Genomic DNA, 18,477 nt, shown 5'->3' on the forward strand with positions numbered 1-18,477 from the left:
CCTTTAGCAAGAATCCCCCTCCCCTTGATGTGTCTTAGTAATTTCCTATACACTGACTCACTCTGTTTTTTGGCTACAAATCTCTACTTGCATTTGTTGTATTCAGAATTGAGCCCACTTCTATATTGAAGTCAGGTTTCCCTCATCATAATAGTACTGGAAAAAATCTGTCTTTACCACCTTTAACTAGTGTCTGGTTCTGTTTTTCTTTGACAGAAGGCATTCTCAGAGCTTCTGGTAGTATATATATCAGTCGGGCCTGCTAGGAGGGCAACTCCTTTTTAAAAGACCACCTAAAAGTGCCCACCCACCCATTTGTTCATGAAATATTTGCTGAGTGCCTACTTATTGCCAGGCACTGTGCTGGGTGCTGAGGAAACAGATGGGAGCAAAAATCATCTACATTGTCCGTATTTGCATGGTGCTCATACTCTAGTGGAGGAGCCAAATAGCCTGCAAAGAACCATACAAGTGTGCACTTGCATTAAGAGCAAGTACCAGGAAGAATGGGTCCATGGAGTTATGAGAATCCATAAATTAGCAGGAGTTGGCTTGGTCAAGGTGGTCAGGAGTGCTGCCCAGAGAACATGATTATCGAGCTGAGGTGAGGGGTAAAGATAAAGGAAGAGTAGAGATGAATTAGGTTGGAAATAGGGCTTGGGGAAGAAGGTTTAAAGCTATTTGTTCAGAGATAGCATGGTGAGTAAAAGAGACTGAAAGAATGCCAGTATGGCTGGAGTTCAAGAGAGTGGAAGAGCAGCATCGGGAGAAATGAGACTGTGCCCAGATGTAGGGGTCAGGACATACAGGACATTGGAAGTCAGCTTGAACCATTTCATCTATATCCTAAGAGCCATTGGAAGCCCCGTGGGTTGCAGATAATGAATCAGATTTGTCTTTTGAATACAGTATGGACAAAGGAGTGGGAAGGGCTCAGAATGTACTGAGAAGTCCCGTTAGGAACCATTGCAACAATCTAGAGTCAAGGAGATGATCAGCTTAACTACAGTAGTCTTGGTTTAAATGGAGGGAATAGGTATATTTTACTCCCAAGTAATTTCCCAATTACTTGTGAAGTAAAATCCATGAAACTCGGTGATAGACTGGAATTGGGAATGAGGGAGAGTGAGAAGTCAAGGAGGACTTCCCAATTTCTGGCCTGTACAACTGGATGTTTGGAGGTATTGATCAGAGAAGATAGTAAGTTCAAGGATGACGTTTGTGAGTTTGGTATTAGATATGCTGTGTTGGAGGTGCCTTTGAGAACACCAAGAGAGCCATGCAGATAGCTCAGTGGATGGATCTGGAGCTCAGAAGAGGAATCTAACCTGGAGACATAAATTGCATATGGGTAGTGATTGAAGCCTTGTGCATAGATAACATTGTCCAGGTCAGAGAGTACGAGAGGAAGAATGTAAGAGAGCATAGGATAGAAAGTAGCCTTGAGAAACTCCAGGATTTAATGTGGAGTAGAGGAGGATCAGCTTGCAATGAAGATAGGGAAAGAGCAGGCCGGGAGGTTAAAAAGAATAAGAGGGGCTCGTGTCATTGAAGCCAAAGGAAGAGACTGTTCCAAGAAGTAGGGAGTAGACTGTCAACAGAGTCTGCTGGTGCTGAAGGGTCAAGTAATATGCAGAGTGGTAAGCAGGTGTTGTATTTAGGAATATGGAAGGTCATTGGGAACCTTACCCAGATCTATTTTCGTAGAGTGACAGGGCATGAACTGAAGTGTGGTTAGTAGAGTGGGAAAGGCAAGGAAATGGAAACAGAGAGTATAGGCAATTATTTGAAGCAGTTTGGCTGAGAAGGGCATGGGAATGTCAGGGTAGTCACAGGATTGGGATTAGAAGTCCAGAGAAGCCTATTTATTTAAACAAGGAGAAATCTTGTTGATGTGTCAAGTTTATAATGCAGAATCTATTGGGAGTTGTGTGGTTGAAAATATAATGGAGAAAAGGGATAAATTATAGGGTACCTTTGCTGAGAAAGAGGAGGGTCTGGGAGCCAAAGCAGAGGTGGAGAATGTAGTGTTCAGTAGAAGAGAATACATCTGTCTAAACTGAGGGTACTGCTGACATAATGTCAGCTAGTGTCAGATGTTTGGTGTTAAGGAAGATGAGGGAACTCCCTTCTGAAAGCTCCGCCTATTATTATTTCTGTCAATGAGAGTGTGGTCATCTGTCTGTAGCGAGAATAGAAGACGAGGAGGAGGAGGTGGAAGTTCAAAGAGAATGGAGAAGGTTTAATCAGTTGTAAGGGTGAGAGTGGCTTGACCAGAGAATTGTAGAAAGAATGGGGAGTAATGTTGATGGCCAATTTCTTTCAGGTTGTTGATGGTAAATTTATCATGAAACACGCTTTACTTGTTCTAAGTGCTTTTCTGCATGTCCCAGTATTTTATCTTATTTAATCCTCAAAGCAGCCCCACAAGGTAGATATTGAAATGATGAATGATGATGAAATGGATATTTCAGATGATGAAATGGATATTTCATCCATGAAATGGTTACAGCAAAATGACGTCACTTGTTTAAAGTCAAAGATCTTACATTAGAGCCAGGTATCAAACCAAATATTCTGTCTCCAAAACCCGTGGTCTTAACTACTACACTAAAGTAAGTCTCCCAAATAGGTCCTGGTCACACTTTACTATTGCTAAATATAAATGTATAAAATCGTATTTAATGACTGTATTGTGTTCCATTGTATGGATATAGCACATGTTAGGATGTGACGTATACATTTTTCTCTTAATAGGTACAAGCTCAGTTTCCAAGACAGGAAGGAACTCTGTCATGTGTTTCTTTACCCCGACTGCCATGTAGTAGGCTCAGGAAGGCTGGGAGAGAACATGTTTTTTGTTTTTGTGTTTGTTTCTGTTTTTACATTCTGGGGCTGAATAGAGGCTCCTCCAAACTATTCATCACAGTATACTGGGCCCTGACTCTCTCATAGAGGGAGACTCCATGGATTTGTAAATTGGTTTTATGCTTGACGGTCTGCTCAGTTAATTTTCCAGAAATTCTCCAACTACAATTCTGCATTCTCAAGCCAGACAATAGTTGACCCTCAGTTCCAGAAAGAAGATAGCTTATTTGAGGCTGAGTTACAGGAGCAATTCCCCCTCTTTCTGCTTTGCTGGATTTTCCAATGTTTTATAGGGAGTATATGTAATTTTCATTTTGTGGGGAAAAATGAAGTTAATTTGCCTAAATAAAAAGTCAAGTTATGCAGAGGATAGAGGTCTAAGATTTGGTGCTTTTGAATCTACTATAGCTAAACTTAATGCTTACTCTGTGATCCAACAATTTCTTCCTTAAGTACATACCCAAGAGAAATAAATGCATATGTGTACATAAACGTGTACATGAATATTAATAGCAACTCTTTTGTAATTGCCCCAAATCAGATACAACCTTAATATGAATAAATAAATGAGTAGATAAACAAACTACAGTACAGCCATACAGTGAGATTCTACTTAACAATAAAATAAATAAACCCCCAAATAATAATGCTGAGTGAAAGAAGCCAAACAGACAGGAGTATATACTGTATAATCCCATTTATACAACATCCTAGGAAAGGCAAACTGATGTGTATTTACAATAATTAGATGTGTGGTTAGTTCTGGAGGTTGGGATTAACTGGGAAGAGGCCCAAGGGAGCCTTATGAGGTGATGGAAATGTTGTATATCTTGGTCTTATATGGGCAGATACACAGGTAGAGTTCACTGAGCTGGTCATTTAAGATTTGTGCACTTCACTGTGTGAAAGTTATACCCCAATAAAAAGGTTAAAAGAAAATGCAAATGCTTTTGTCAGTCCCCTTCCTACTTCTTTTGACCTTTTCTTCTCTTTCTCCTTCTCTCCATCCCACACTCCATTTCTTGTATCCTTTTGGGAGAGAGTTGATGACACATCTAGGCACTGATGCCAATCTACCCATAATCCTGCCTATCAAATGTTCACATCCCCCTCAAGTGGAAAATATAGAGGATAGTTTATTCAGGGAGTAGGATTTAAAAAGTTTGGGGTTGAAGGATGGCTCCTGGGAATGAATGCTCTTTCCTCTTCCCTTGCATCTGGATTAGATATGTATCTTTGGACCCTCGTGTCCATTGCGGTTTTTCTTGAAGAGCTAATGTCTTTGGAGTCAGGCAGATTTGCCTTTGAATCTCTGCTGCAACACTTATTAACAGTTTGTCTGTGGGGGAATGACTTAAGTTCTGTGGTTCTCAGTTTTTTCCCATTCAGAACATGGGTGTAGCAATCCCTACTCCCTGAGCTTGCTTTAAAAATTCAGTTTTGGTAACTACACTTATCATGGTGAGCATTGTGTATGTATAGAATTGCCAAATCACCATATTGTACATATGAAACCAATATAACCTTGTATGTCGACTGTACTTCAATTTAAAAAATGCAGTGAGGTAATACACGTAAAACACTGCCTGCTACAGAGAAACCTCTTGATTTTGGAAGTCTTTCTGATTTCCCCATTTGGTTGTGAACTTGTGCCTTTTGAATTTCTGGTGACATCTGGCCCTGCTCTGTTGGGACTTTAAACCATCTCTCCTGTTGTTACTACTACAACAACCAGGAGGAAGACTAATACCTACAGTATGATTCTTTAAAAAAATTTTTTTTAGGGGCGCCTGGGTGGCTCAGTGGGTTAAAGCCTCTGCCTTCGGCTCAGGTCATGATCCCAGGATCCTGGGATCAAGCCCCATGTCGGGCTCTCTGCTGAACCGGGAACCTGCTTCCTCCTCTCTGTCTGCCTCTCTGCCTACTTGTGATCTCTATCTGTCAAATGAAAAAATAAAATCTAAAAAAAAATTTTTAAATTTTTTTCAGTGTTCCAAGATTCATTGTTTATGCATCATACCCAGTGCTCCATGCAATACATGCCCTCCTTAATACACACCACCAGGCTCACCCATTCCCCTCCCCCCTCCCCTCTAAAACCCTCAGTTCGTTTCTCAGAGTCCACAGTCTCTCATGCTTCATCTCCCCCTCCGATTTCCCCCAATTCACTTTTCCTTTCCTTTTCCTAATGTCCTCCATGTTATTCTTTACGTTCCACAAGTAAGTGAAACCATATGATAATTGACTTTCTCTGCTTAACTTATTTCACTCAGCTTAATCTCCTCCAATCCCATCCATGTGGATACAAAAGTTGGGTATTCATCCTTTCTGATGACAAAGTAATATTCCATTGTGTGTGTGTATATATATATATATATATATATATATATATATATACACATTATATATATATATATATATATATATATATATAATGTTTTTGCATTTATTGATTTTTTTAAATTTTCAGCATAACAGTATTCATTATTTTTTCACCACACTCAGTGCTCCATACAATCCGTGCCCTCTATAATACCCACCTTGTACCCCAACCTCCCATGCCCCCACCACTTCAAACCCCTCAGATTGTTTTTCAGAGTCCATAGTCTCTCATGGTTCACCTCCCCTTCCAATTTCTCCCAACTCCATTCTCCTAACTCCCCTTGTCCTCCATGATATTTGTTATGCTCCACAAATAAGTGAGACCATATGATAATTGACTCTCTCTGCTTGACTTATTTCACTCAGCATAACCTCTTCCAGTCCCGTCCATGTTGCTACAAAAGTTGGGTATTCATCCTTTCTGATGGAGGCATAATACTCCATAGTGTATATGGACCACATTTTCCTTATCCATTCGTTCGTTGAAGGGCATCTTGGTTCTTTCCACAGTTTGGCGACCGTGGCCATTGCTGCTATAAACATTGGGGTACAGATGGCCCGTCTTTTCACGACATCTGTATCTTTGGGGTAAATACCCAGTAGTGCAATGGCAGTGTCATAGGGAAGTTCTATTTTTAATTTTTTGAGGAATCTCCACACTGTTCTCTAAAGAGGCTTCACCAACTTGCATTCCCACCAACAGTGTAAGAGGGTTCCCCTTTCTCCACATCCCCTCCAACACATGTTGTTTCCTGTTTTGTTAATTTTTGCCATTCTAACTGGTGTAAGGTGATATCTCAATGTGGTGTTAGTTTGAATCTCCCTGATGGCTAGTGATGATGAATATTTTTTCATGTGTCTGATAGCCATTTGTATGTCTTCATTGGAGAAGTGTCTGTTCATATCTTCTGCCCATTTTTTGATATGATTGTCTGTTTTGTGTGTGTTGAGTTTGAGGAGTTCCCGGATTATAGATCATGGATATCAACCTTTTGTCTGTACTGTCATTTGGAAATATCTTCTCCCATTCCATGGGTTGCCTCTTTATTTTTTTGACTGTTTCCTTTGCTGTGCAGAAGCTTTTGATTTTGATGAAGTCCCAAAAGTTTATTTTCGCTTTTGTTTCCCTTGCCTTTGGAGACATATCTTGAAAGAAGTTGCTGTGGCTGATATCGAAGGGATTACTGCCTATGTTCTCCTCTAGGATTCTGATGGATTCCTGTCTCATGTTGAAGTCTTTTATCAATTTTGAGCTTATCTTTGTGTATGGTGTGAGAGAATGGTTGAGTTTCATTCTTCTACATAGAGCTGTCCAGTTTTCCCAGCACCATTTATTGAAGAGACTGTCTTTTTTCCACTGTATATTTTTTCCTGTTTTGTCAAAGATTATTTAACCATAGAGTTGAGGGTCAATATCTGGGCTCTCTACTCTGTTCCACTGGTCAATGTGTCTGTCTTTATGCCAGTACCATGCTGTCTTGGTGATCACAGCTTTGTAGTAAAGCTTGAAATCAGGTAACGTGATGCCCCCAGTTTTATTTTTATTTTTCAACATTTCCTTAGCGATTCAGGGTCTCTTCTGATTCCATAGAAATTTTTGGATTATTTGCTCCAGATCTTTGAAGAATGCTGGTGGAATTTTGATCGGAATGGCATTAAAAGTATAGACTGCTCTAGGCAGTATAGACAATTTAACAATGTTTATTCTTCCAATCCAAGAGCATGGAATGGTCTTCCATCTTTTTGTGTCTTCTTCAATTTCTTTCATGAGTGTTCTGTAGTTCCTCGAGTACAGATCCTTTACCTCTTTGGTTAGGTTTATTCCCAGGTATCTTATGGTTCTTGGTGCTATAGTAAATGGAATTGATTCTCTAATTTCCCTTTCTGTATTTTCATTGTTAGTATATAAGAAAACCACTGATTTCTGTACATTGACTTTGTATCCTGCCACGTTGCTGAATTGCTGTATGAGTTCTAGTAGTTTGGGGGTGGAGTCTTTTGGGTTTTCCATTATTCCATTGTATATATGGACTGTATCTTCTTTATGATTCTTAGCCCTGTCCTTGGCCTCACACAGCCTCTTTCTTACTAAAGAACAACAGAGAGGGCGTTTTCATTGGCCTCCACAACATTCCGGGATGGTTGATACGAAAAAGCTAGTTGTTGCTATCCTGTTAAAGAAGTGAAGACAAGGGAGACATCTTGATTTCTCCAAGATTCTATATAGTTGGCAATAGGTCTAGCATGGACAAGTCTTCTGTATCTTGCCTTTTTGGGGGGCATGTTAAGACACTGAAGTCACCAAAGTAAATAAAAATAGAGTTAGGATTTTTTTCTCTACCCCAGACTCTGTCAGACTCCCCCAATTCATTCCTAGCACATGACCATGAAAGTCAACTGTAACACATATACCTATTTATTTCCCTCCTTGCTGACCCATTTTAGGCATCCTTGAATGCTAGTTATGCTAGTTAGTCGATCTCCAATTCTCTCTCTCTTTTTAAAAAAAGATTTTATTTATTTATTTGACAGAGAGAGAGATCACAAGTAGGCAGAGAGGCAGGCAGAGAGAGAGGGGGAAGCAGGCTCCCTGTGTGGAGGCCGAGAAAAATTAAGGCCATCCCACCTCAGGTTTAGCCTTAGCATAAGTACAGCCATCTTAGCTTCGGCAGCCATCTCAGGCCCCTGTCACCAAGGGCTGAACTTTCCCCTACTTTACTTTAGTTCCAGGGACCCCCACCCTGCTTTAGTTCCAAGAAAGTACCCCCACCCTGCAACACCCTGGCAACAGCTAATCAGCTTACTGCAGAAAAGTCTGAAATTTCTCCTTCTCCCCCTGCCAAAACTCTTGTAATGACCCATAAAAACCCCTGCCTTAACTAGCCTCGGGGTCCAAGTCCCTACTCCACTGGGCCAGGTATACTTGGGTCCAAGCTTAAGCATGTCCCCTTGGGGTCAAAGTCCCTACTCCACTGTGTCGGGTATACTTGGGCCCAAGCTTAAACTTGTCAAATAAACCCTTGTGTGATTACCTCCGTGTTGGCTCCTTGGTGGTCTCTCAGATGCGAAAACTCGGGCATAACACCCCGCTGAGCAGAGAGTCCAATGTGGGGCTTGATCCCAGGACCCTGAGATCATGATCTGAGCCAAAGGCAGGGGCTTAACCCACTGAGCCACCCAGGCGCCTCTCCAAGCTGCCTCTTTTAGGGAAGGTGCAGGGAAAAGAGAATGGATGTTTGGTAAATACTTCTCTGTGTCAAGCAAGGAGCTATTTGTTTTATAGGGGTCTAAACAATCCTGTGAGAGAAGTACTACTATTGGATTTTGGAGATGAGGGGACTTGATTTTGGAAAAGACAATTAGTTCCTAGAATAGTCACTCAGCTAATATGTGGCAGAGGCAGTATTCCTTATCCTCATCCATCGATTTGATTTTTTTTTGCTTTATATTTGAATAAAGAACATGTGACAAATAGGCCAGCCTTTCTCTGTGTCAGCCCCTTTGTAGTCACCATCAGTCAAGATGTCTGCTTGAAACCAAAACCATTCACCTTAACCATAGAAACAAATCACACATTGATGGCCCATAATTTCCACCAAAGCTTTGGGCAGATATTCATCTACATATTAATCCCTTTATTTATTCCTTCAACAAATATTTATTGAGCAGTGACCTATACTAGGCCTCCTGTGAGTGTGACTGTTAACCCCCAAGTGGAATCATCTCTCTTTTACAAATGAAGCATGGCTCTTATTGGGACCTGTGTTAGCAGTAAGCAGTTTTGGGTTTAGGGTAAGTGGGGATAGAGTCTCAGAAAGAAGAAAAGAAATATTGTGTCAGATACGTGGGATTCTGGGAAACTTACTAACCCCAAAAGGATTCTTGTTTTCAGCCTCAGGCAGCAGTATTTTGGATGGCTTCCAAATGGATGGGAGCCTGGAGGTGGAGTTCTAAAGAGTCTGAGGCTCAGATGCTCCCCTTTTAGGTCCCTCTCCTCACATTCCCTGTACTCCTGGGTCTCAGATGGTCATGCATGTCTCTGTATCCGAAACCTACTTTTTAGCATCTGTATATTTCCTCCCATGCTGTAAGGATATCTTCTTCACTTGGAATGGTCAGATTTGGAACTGGAAGTCCTCCCCACTTTAGAGGGGCTGTCAGGGTATATAGTGCATCTGGGAGAAAGAATGAGTTGGGTGTAGAAATCTATCACTATGACCAAGGTTTGGATGAAAGATGAACTATGCCTTGCACAGAAGTGTCCCTTAATACATGTTTTCTATATTTAGTCTTGAGCAGAGTTTTATGGCTCTGTTATACTCTGTACTTCCTTCTCAGAAGTACACAATGTTTCCTAAACCACTGATAAGAAGTTAAGGAAATGGGATGCCTGGTTGGCTTAGTCAGTCAAGCGTCTGCCTTTCGGCTCTGGTCAGGATCCCAGGGTCCTGCCCAGTTGGGAGCCTGCTTCTCCCTCTCCCTCTGCTGTTCCCCCTGCTTGTACTCTCCCTCTCTGTCAAACAAACAAATAAAATCTTAAAAAAAAAAGAAGTTAAGGAATTGACCCACATTGAGTCTCATACAACTTTATGTACTATTATGTACCCAAATCCTTAAAGGCAGATTAATTTTTCTAGTTTTGTGAACAGTTATTATTTGTTCTCTGTAGAAATTTATGAAAGTATATAAATATATATGCCAAAGGAAATTACTGTTGACATTTTGGCATATTGTTTCCAGTTTTTTAAAAATATTTTATTTATTTATTTGACAGAGACCACAAGTAGGCAGAGAGGCAGGCAGGGAGAGAGGAGGAAGCAGGCTCCCTGCAGACTGGAGAGCCCGATGCGGGGCTCGATCCCAGGACTCTGAGATCATGACCTGAGCTGAAGGCAGAGGCTTTAACCCACTGAGTCGCACAGGCGCCCCTGTTTCCATTTAAAAAAAACAAATCTTCAATATATAATCTTTCTTCTTTCCCCTGAGCTTTACTGAGATAACGTTGTGTAAATTTAAGCTATATAAGTTTAAGGTCTTGATTTGATATATTCACATATTGCAAAATGACCCTTGAGACCGCCTCAGAAAGCATTTTACCTGAGTCTTAAAAAACATCAAAATGAGGAGAGTGGAACAGAGGGTAGGAAGGGAACTAACATTTTATGAATGGCTTCTATGTGCCTGGTGCTGTGCCAAATGTTTTCCCCAGGGTTTCTCATTTAATGCTCTCAACATTATTGTAAGAGTCAGAATCCTAACTTTTTACTGAAAATGAAGCTAAGGGAGCCTGGGTGGCTCTTTCTGTTAAGGCTCTGACTCTTGATTTTGGCTCAGGTCATGATCTCAGGGTTGTGAGATCAAGCCCTGGACTAGGCTCCGTGCTGGGCTTGGACCCTGCTTAAGACTCTCTTCTACTCTCTCTGTCCTCCACTTGCTCTCTCTCTCACACTCTCTCTAAAAAAAAAGAAAAAAAAAAGAAGCTGAGCCTCACACTGGTCCCTAAATTTTAAAAGTTCACACAACTGCTAAGAGAACCTGCATACAAACCCTCAGAGTGCCTGGCCCCAAGCCCATGGTTCCCCCACTCTGCCATGAGGCTAAGGTTTCTGAAAGGCGCAGGGAAACAGGCAACCTACCATTTCCTTCATCTTGGCAAATCCCACCAAAACAGGGGATTTATTTTAGACTATAACCTGAGAGCTACTTGGCTGGCCCAGGCTGAAAGTCTGCAGCCACAACAATCATGGCCTAAGGGGGTCTCCACTGATGGCTAATGCCTGTGGTTTTCAGAGTGTGCTTCCTGCACCAGCATCCTGACCTGGAACTTGTTAGAAATGCAAAGTCTCAGGTCCCTCCTAGACTGACTGAATCAGAAACTGGGGGTGACATCCCAGATCTGTGGTTTAACACGCTCCGCAGGTGGTTCTGATGCACAGAACCATTGGCTGATGTAGCCATCCTGTTATTCACCCATTCGTTTATTTCTGCATTCATTTATCCAATCCTAAAGGAGGTCATAAACCAGAGACAATCTTAGCTGTACGCCTAGCGCAGCTTTATATCTTCCCCTCCCAAACTGGTATGAAAACACATGGCAAATTCACTTACAAAGCAAGGTTCTTTCTCTTCGGGGAGAATTCCTAAGTTGTCAGCAAAAAGGAAGATTTCTCCAAGACGGGCCTCCAGGGCTGTTGCAAGAACAGATTGTCGCTGTTGAAATGACATTCCACTCACTGCACCTGACACTTAGCTGGGAATGTCACAGGGTCTGTTTCACAACCTGCTCTCACAGGGACCAAAATTCAGTCTTGTGAAGGCAGGGCAGTCATGTCCATGGGGTCCCCAGGTTAGCTGGGTCCATGGAGCCCATGCAGAGGGTTAGCTTGTGCTTGGAGTCTGTCTGTGGGAGGCGTCCTACCCCCTGGCAGCAATCACACAGACAGAGGCACAGAACACTCTTCCCACCAGCTGTCAGCCACCAGCTGCTAAAAAGAGAATGTTAGCTTTCTGAAAAAAGAGATGTGTCCTGGGAGACAACATCCGAGAATCACCATGATTTATTCAGTAATTATTTTTGGAACATTTACCTACACTGGACTATGAGGTGTTGGAATAGGTACTATCAGGAGTCCTAGTCCCTGTGTTGTCATTGGAATAACCCTACCTCCCTAATGACAAGACTTTGTTTCTGGGTGGACATCTCTTCCTATTCAGGATGAATTTCCTTTTGCATCAGACCTCTCTACCCCCACTATGACCTGAAATAGTCTTACAGCAAGCCAATTCTTCAGATGCATCTTGTCTCAAGCAGTGGACATAGCTTGAGTTCTTTCCTGGAGGTTCCTGAGCCTCTACTGTGAGTAGAATTTGATTGGGTCCATTTCATCTCCAACAGCCACCAACAGTCTCCTAGGTTCACCCCAAATACATATGAATCAAGGGTACCTTCCAAGGAGTCTCCTCAGCCCACACACAAGTGGACTTGTGCAAGTCTTTTCTGCAGTCTTGCAAATCTGCCCAGTTCCAGTAGATTCCTGAGTATGCCCCCTCTGTATCTTCTTCACCCTGGGCACATCCCACCCAGCCTGCTTAGTCCTGACTGCAGGGGGCCTGCCTCAAGTTTTTGCAACTCATTGATGGAAGAAGGGATATGTTCTAAGAATAAACAGGGTCTTGTTCAAGCCCGACCATAAGGCAGGTTTACCTAAGCTACATGAAGGACAGAAGAGAGCCAAGTTAAGCTATGGGCAAACCCAGGTTTGCGTCCATGGCAACTAAGAGGGGCAGGAGGAGACCATGGGTGCTGCACAGTTGGGGGATAAGCTGTCGTGAATGTAAGGACCTATATAGCCAGAGCAACTCCATCTCAGTTAAATAGCCATTTTGTTGTTTGTGCAGTAAACTTAAATTGACCCTCCCCCCCCCCCAAGAGAAACTTACTTAGAAGCAAGTCCAGGAAACCAGTAAAATGTAGTCAGCTAGTTCCTGATAACAGAGCCCAGAATACAAGGATGAGTCAGGCCAGATAGAGACATCTAATCAGTATGAAGTACTGTTTGTAACAGTGAGAAGGTCTTGCCCAAATCAAAATGACTCCATCTTGGGAAGGACGACGATCTCATTATTCACACTGAATATGTTCACTGACTAAGCCTTCCCCAAAAGTACTATTTGTAACAGTTCCTGATATGGGGTAATCTTGAATAACATGTCACCAGACCGGATGGAACTAGCCAATCAGCAAGAGACACAAACCTGGTGGGTTGAGATGCCAAAATATGGGTAGCAGTCTTACCCAATAAAAGGCAGCCTGTAAGATTGGGAGGGGGCGCTCTCTTTGGAGGCGGCCCTGACCGGTCAGTCAGTCAATTCTTGAGCCTGTGAGCTGGGGGTGGTCGCTTTTTTCAGAGATGGTCCTGGCCGGTCAGTCTGACTTCTAATGCTTGGCATAGAATAAAGCTTCGCATAACTTTAAATTTGTTTCAGTCTCATTCCCCTGGTCAATCAATCTGACTTCTAATGCTTGACATAAAATAACGCTTTGCGTAACTTTAACTTTGTCTCAGTCTCGTTTGTTTGATCACTGACCTAACAGTGAAAGCTGCCATGCATGTTTGTAGGAGGTGGGGATGGAGCTGGGCGTGGGGCAGAGCTGGAGTTACAGCCAATCAGCATAGTTGCTTCTGTATCCCAGGCTTCATGCTTGGGGGTTTTTTGGTTCTGAAATCCAGATATTGGGGCAAGTCAGGGTTGCACATGTGTGAGTGGAGGCCCTGGGTAGCAGAACCATGGCTATTGCAATTCGTTAGACCGGACTCCATTTTAGAATGAAATACATAGGGCTTAGCAATTAGACAGGTCTAGGTCAGCATCCTGCTTCAATCTTTTATTTGATTTGTGATTTTGGACATGAAACCCTGTTTGAGATGATTTCCTCACCTGTGATGTGGAGGTAATAATGTTGTATGATATTATTACAATTTGTAATTTGCTACATGTAGCAAGCTGGAACAGTAGCTGTCACTTCTGAAATAAATTCCAAATTCACCTAATAACATTCATCAACTTGCCATGGATCCATTTGCAAGGCAGCTGTCATTTTTTAAAAAATTAATATATAATGTATTATTTGCTTCAGGGGTACAGGTCTGTGAGTTATCAGTCTTACACAATTTACAGCACTCACCTTAGCACATCATACCCTTCCCAGTGTCCATAACCCAGCCACTCGATCCCTCCCCTACAACCCCCCAGCGACCCTCAATTTGTTTCCTGAAATTAAGAATCTCCTATGATTTGTCTCCCTCCCTGGTCCCATTTTGCTTCATTTTTTTCCTCCCACAGCCGTCATTTTTGTGTCAGTGCTGGTACCCACCCCCCAACCCCCAGAATTGCCAGGTGCCAGTTTGGATTCAATTTCCTATATCCTATAAATCTTTGGACTTATACCCGAATTTAGAGAGATAAGGAATGGACCAGGAAGGAAGGGCAGGCATGACTTTGCAGATAGAAAGAAGAGGATCAACACAGGGCAGGCAGAGATCACAACCCCAGCTGAAGGCAAACGTTTCACTGACATCCACCCAGGCACCCCCTTTTTAAAAGATTTTTTTTTTATTTGAGAAAGAGAGAGTGAGTGAGAGAGAATGAGCACGAGCAGGGGGAAGGGCAGGAAGAGAGGAAGAAGCAGACTCCCAGTTGAGCAGGGAGCCCGACACAGGGCTCGATCCCAGGACCCCAGGATCATGACCTGAGCTGAAGGCAGATGCTTAACCAACTGAATCACCCAGGCACCCCTTCTGTCATATTCTTGAGAGCCATTTCCCCAAAAGCCTCAGCACAGAGAAAACTCAATTCAATGCTCAGGATGGGAGGCAGGGTTGTGTTTGGACTTCTGCGAGGAGCCTGGCTCAGAGTTTATATGGGAGAAAGGTGGCAGACTCCTGAATATGCTGCCCTCTGACTGTGAAGCAGATGGCCTCCCGTGGCTGTGGATCAGAGGCACTAATACCCTGCTTCCCGAAAATCTCCTGCATGAGAATGTGTGTGTTCACCCAGAGACTGAGCCAGGAGTCAACTCCATTCATTCAGGACCACGTACTGAGTGGCTGGTGTGTATCAGGATAGGGTGACAATGCTGATGTTAACAATGAGGTTGCTCTGCCTGACTGTATGAGTTTCCTGAGACTGCTGTAACAAGTTGTCATCAACTTGGTGGCTCAGAACAGAAATTTACTCATTCTTACCTAGTTCTGGAGGCCAGACATTCGACATCAGTTTTACTGAGCTGAAACCAAGATGTTGGTAGGGCTATACCCAATCCAGAGGCTCTAGCGAGGTATCCATTCTTTGCTTCTCTCAGCTTCTGGTGGCTGTCAGCATTGCTTGACTTGTGGCCAGGTTACTCTAATTTCTGTTTCCGTGGTCACATTGTGTCCTCTTCCTCCTCCTCACCTCCTCCTCTTCCTCCTTCTTCTTTGCAAAAATGTAACTTTATTTCTGAATAACTAAAGTCAGTTTATCTCACAAGTACACCCCCACCATCCTAAACCTTTTTAATGAGACCTGAAAGCTGAATTTGCCAATTCAGGATAACCTAGTCATTTCTGGGTTAGAACTTAGTTTCTTTATGATAAGCATGCTGACAAGATTCTCTCTGCCCTCTTCATAGTCCAGCCTTTTTCCCAGTGAGTAATTGCAACTGAAAGTAGAAGATTCATGTGAATATCAGGGAATACCCTGTATTTTTCCCCCTTCTGTTTGGTCTTCTTCTTCTTTTTTTTTTTTTTTTTTTTTTTTTTAAGTTTTATTTTCTTTGTCCTCTTCTTCTGTGTGCAAGTCTCCCTCTGCCTTCCTGCCTCTTATACATTCATTTGTAATGGTATTTAGGACTTCTCCAGATAATCCAGGATAATCTCCTCATGTCAAAATCCTTAATATAATTACTTATGCAAATTCTCATTTTACAAATAAGGTAACATTTACAGATTCCGGGGATTGGGATGTGGACATATCTTTGGGAGCCATTATTAGACTACCTCACTGGCCAGTGCTTCTTGACTGGAGGCTTTACCTACAGGTCATTGGTAGGACATTCTCCCAGATGATCTGCTTCTTTCCTTTCCCACATCAAGAGAGCCATCCACACAGTGGGGAGGGCTCATCAGAGAAAGCAACCCATCCATATTCCCAGGATTCTTCCTCTATTAAGTCTTTCCAGGCTTCCCCTCACCCCCATCTTTCTCTTCTGAGCAACTGTGCCTTGACAAAGACACTCTTCTTGACCAAACTTTAGTCAAGCTCCTCTGAACCCTCTTCTGAACTAGGCCATGACATTGGCCTTATGCCCTTGGCCTGTCTTTAGCAAGAATCCAGGGGGATTCTTGGGCGCTTGGGTGGCTCAGTGGGTTAAGCCTCTGTCCTCAGCTCAGGTCATGATCTCAAGTGTCTTGGGATTGAGCCCTGCCCTGCATCAAACCCCACATCAGGCTCTCTGCTCAGCAGGGAGTCTGCTTCCCCCTCCCCCTCTGCCTGCCTCTCTGCCTACTTGTGATCTCTCTCTCTGTGTCAAATAAATAAAATCTTAAAAAAAAAGAATCTCTTCCACCTTATCTCCTCTTAATATCTCCTCTTAATAATTTTCCATCCCCTGACCCCTTCACTCTACTCTCTGGCTGTAAATCTCTAGCTGTCTTTGTTGTATTTGGAGTTGGGTTCAATTTCTCCCCCCTACTGCAGTAGTGTTAAATGAAGTCTTTCTTATTGTTCTAACAAATGTCAGAATAATTTCTCTTTAATAGTTCATAGTTGCTCAGATTGGTTTTCCTGAAGCTGGATGCAATCATATCACCTAGACACTCTCAGAGGCATCCTACTGCCTATCAACAGAACAACACACTGCTTGCCCTGGCTGTCACCTCCCTCCATTCTGCATCCCCTAAGGTCTTGGAATAACATTGCTGTCAGAAAGTTGTGAGTAAAATATAAGTATTATATATGTTCACAGTTTTATCTGAGATTAAATTTAGGAGTTGGGATTCTAAAAAATAAGACATGATGTATATTAACCATAATAAATAAAATCTTGAATAAGTGGAAGGAAACAAAATAGAGCATGTGTATGTCATTATCACTTGAAATAATACCATTATTCTTGACATTCTTATACCAAAGTATCCCTACTCCTGCCCCAGACAACAGCCACTGAGCCAGGCCGGATTTTCTGATATGATTTATAGAGTCCTGAACTGGCACTCAAAGATCCTCATGCCATGGATTCAGAGTACATTTCCAGTCCTTTCTCCTAAGCCCTCTTTGCTCTTGGCAAACTGCACCATTTTCTGTTTCTTGAAGGGGTTCCTGCATTTTATACACCCCTTTAGCATGCTGGCATTTAGTTTTTACAGGGCTTGGCCCTCACATATGATGTCATAATGACATGGTATTATTACAAAATCAGATCAACCCTGCAAGGAGCATTGTTATCCTCATTTAATGAATGAATGAATGTAGAGGGGGGGGGAGAGAGAGAGGGAGAGAGAGAGAATCTTAAGCAGGTTCCCAAGCCCAGAGTGGAGCCCTGTGAGGGGCTCAATCTCACTATGCTGAGATCATGACCTGAGTGGAAATCAAAAGTTGGATGCTTAACTAAGATACCCAGGTGTCCCATTATCCTCATTTTAGAAAAGAAATCAAGTCTCAAAGAGGGAGAAAAACTTTGGTAAAGAAGCAGGTTTCTGGAGATGAGAGAAGAGTGGAGGAAATGAAGTTATTCTGGGTTCAGAAACAAATGAATATAAATCTTTAGTTTATATAAATTACATAAATGATATTTATTATTATGAAGTCCCATTAGCAGCAGTGGCAGGAATTTTCTCTTTCCTTCTAGCTCTATTTTTAGATCCCTTGCCTTTACACTTAAGTATTTTGTGGAGAAAGAGTGTTGAGGATGGAGAAGAGGAGAGACAAGCCTGGGGAGGAGGGGTCTATACGTGGGCAGGAGCTACTAAATAGAGGGTAGTTAAAGAAAGCCACTTTCCCCATGCAGAGTTCCTTGCCTGACAAACAACAGGTGCTCAATACAGGTTTATTTCCAATAGACAGTGACTTTATTGTTTGTGGTTTGTGATGACATGTTTGTATTTTGTTCTAGAAGCTCTCATTGCAGAGTGTATCAAGGACAAATTGTTTATCCACTGTTATAACACTATCTTCACATTTATAGAAGGATATGTGAATTGTATAGGAAAATTTGCTACATATGATGTTGGCTTCTCCATTTGTTTCCAACTTAGTATTTTTAAGTTTTATCAGTTTACTTTTTGTTGGTTAGAAAACACAACTTTATTCTCCACAGAATATACTGCAAATGTTTTAACTCCTCTTTGAAGCCACTTTTACCTCTTAAAAGTTAGACACCTTTTGACTTAGAGGTAAACTAACTTAGAGGTAAAAGGTAACTAACTTAGAGGTAAAAGTTAGACCCTTAGACACCTTGATTTCTTGTATCCTGGTTATTTTTAAGCAGATTTTGGTCCTCTTTCTTTGGTCTCTTATAGTTTCCAATGTGCTAATTTTGCCCATTCAATTTCACCCCTAAACAAATGCTATAGCCGTCACAAAAGTTGATTGAATAATACATTAAGAAGATTGAGGAATTTGAGATGCAGGATGGGGGGAGTTGTTTGGAGTAGGGAGAGAAAAACAAAACAAGATGGGACTGGGGAG

This window comes from Mustela lutreola, chromosome X (assembly GCF_030435805.1).
Source record: "Mustela lutreola isolate mMusLut2 chromosome X, mMusLut2.pri, whole genome shotgun sequence".
NCBI lineage: Eukaryota > Metazoa > Chordata > Mammalia > Carnivora > Mustelidae > Mustela > Mustela lutreola.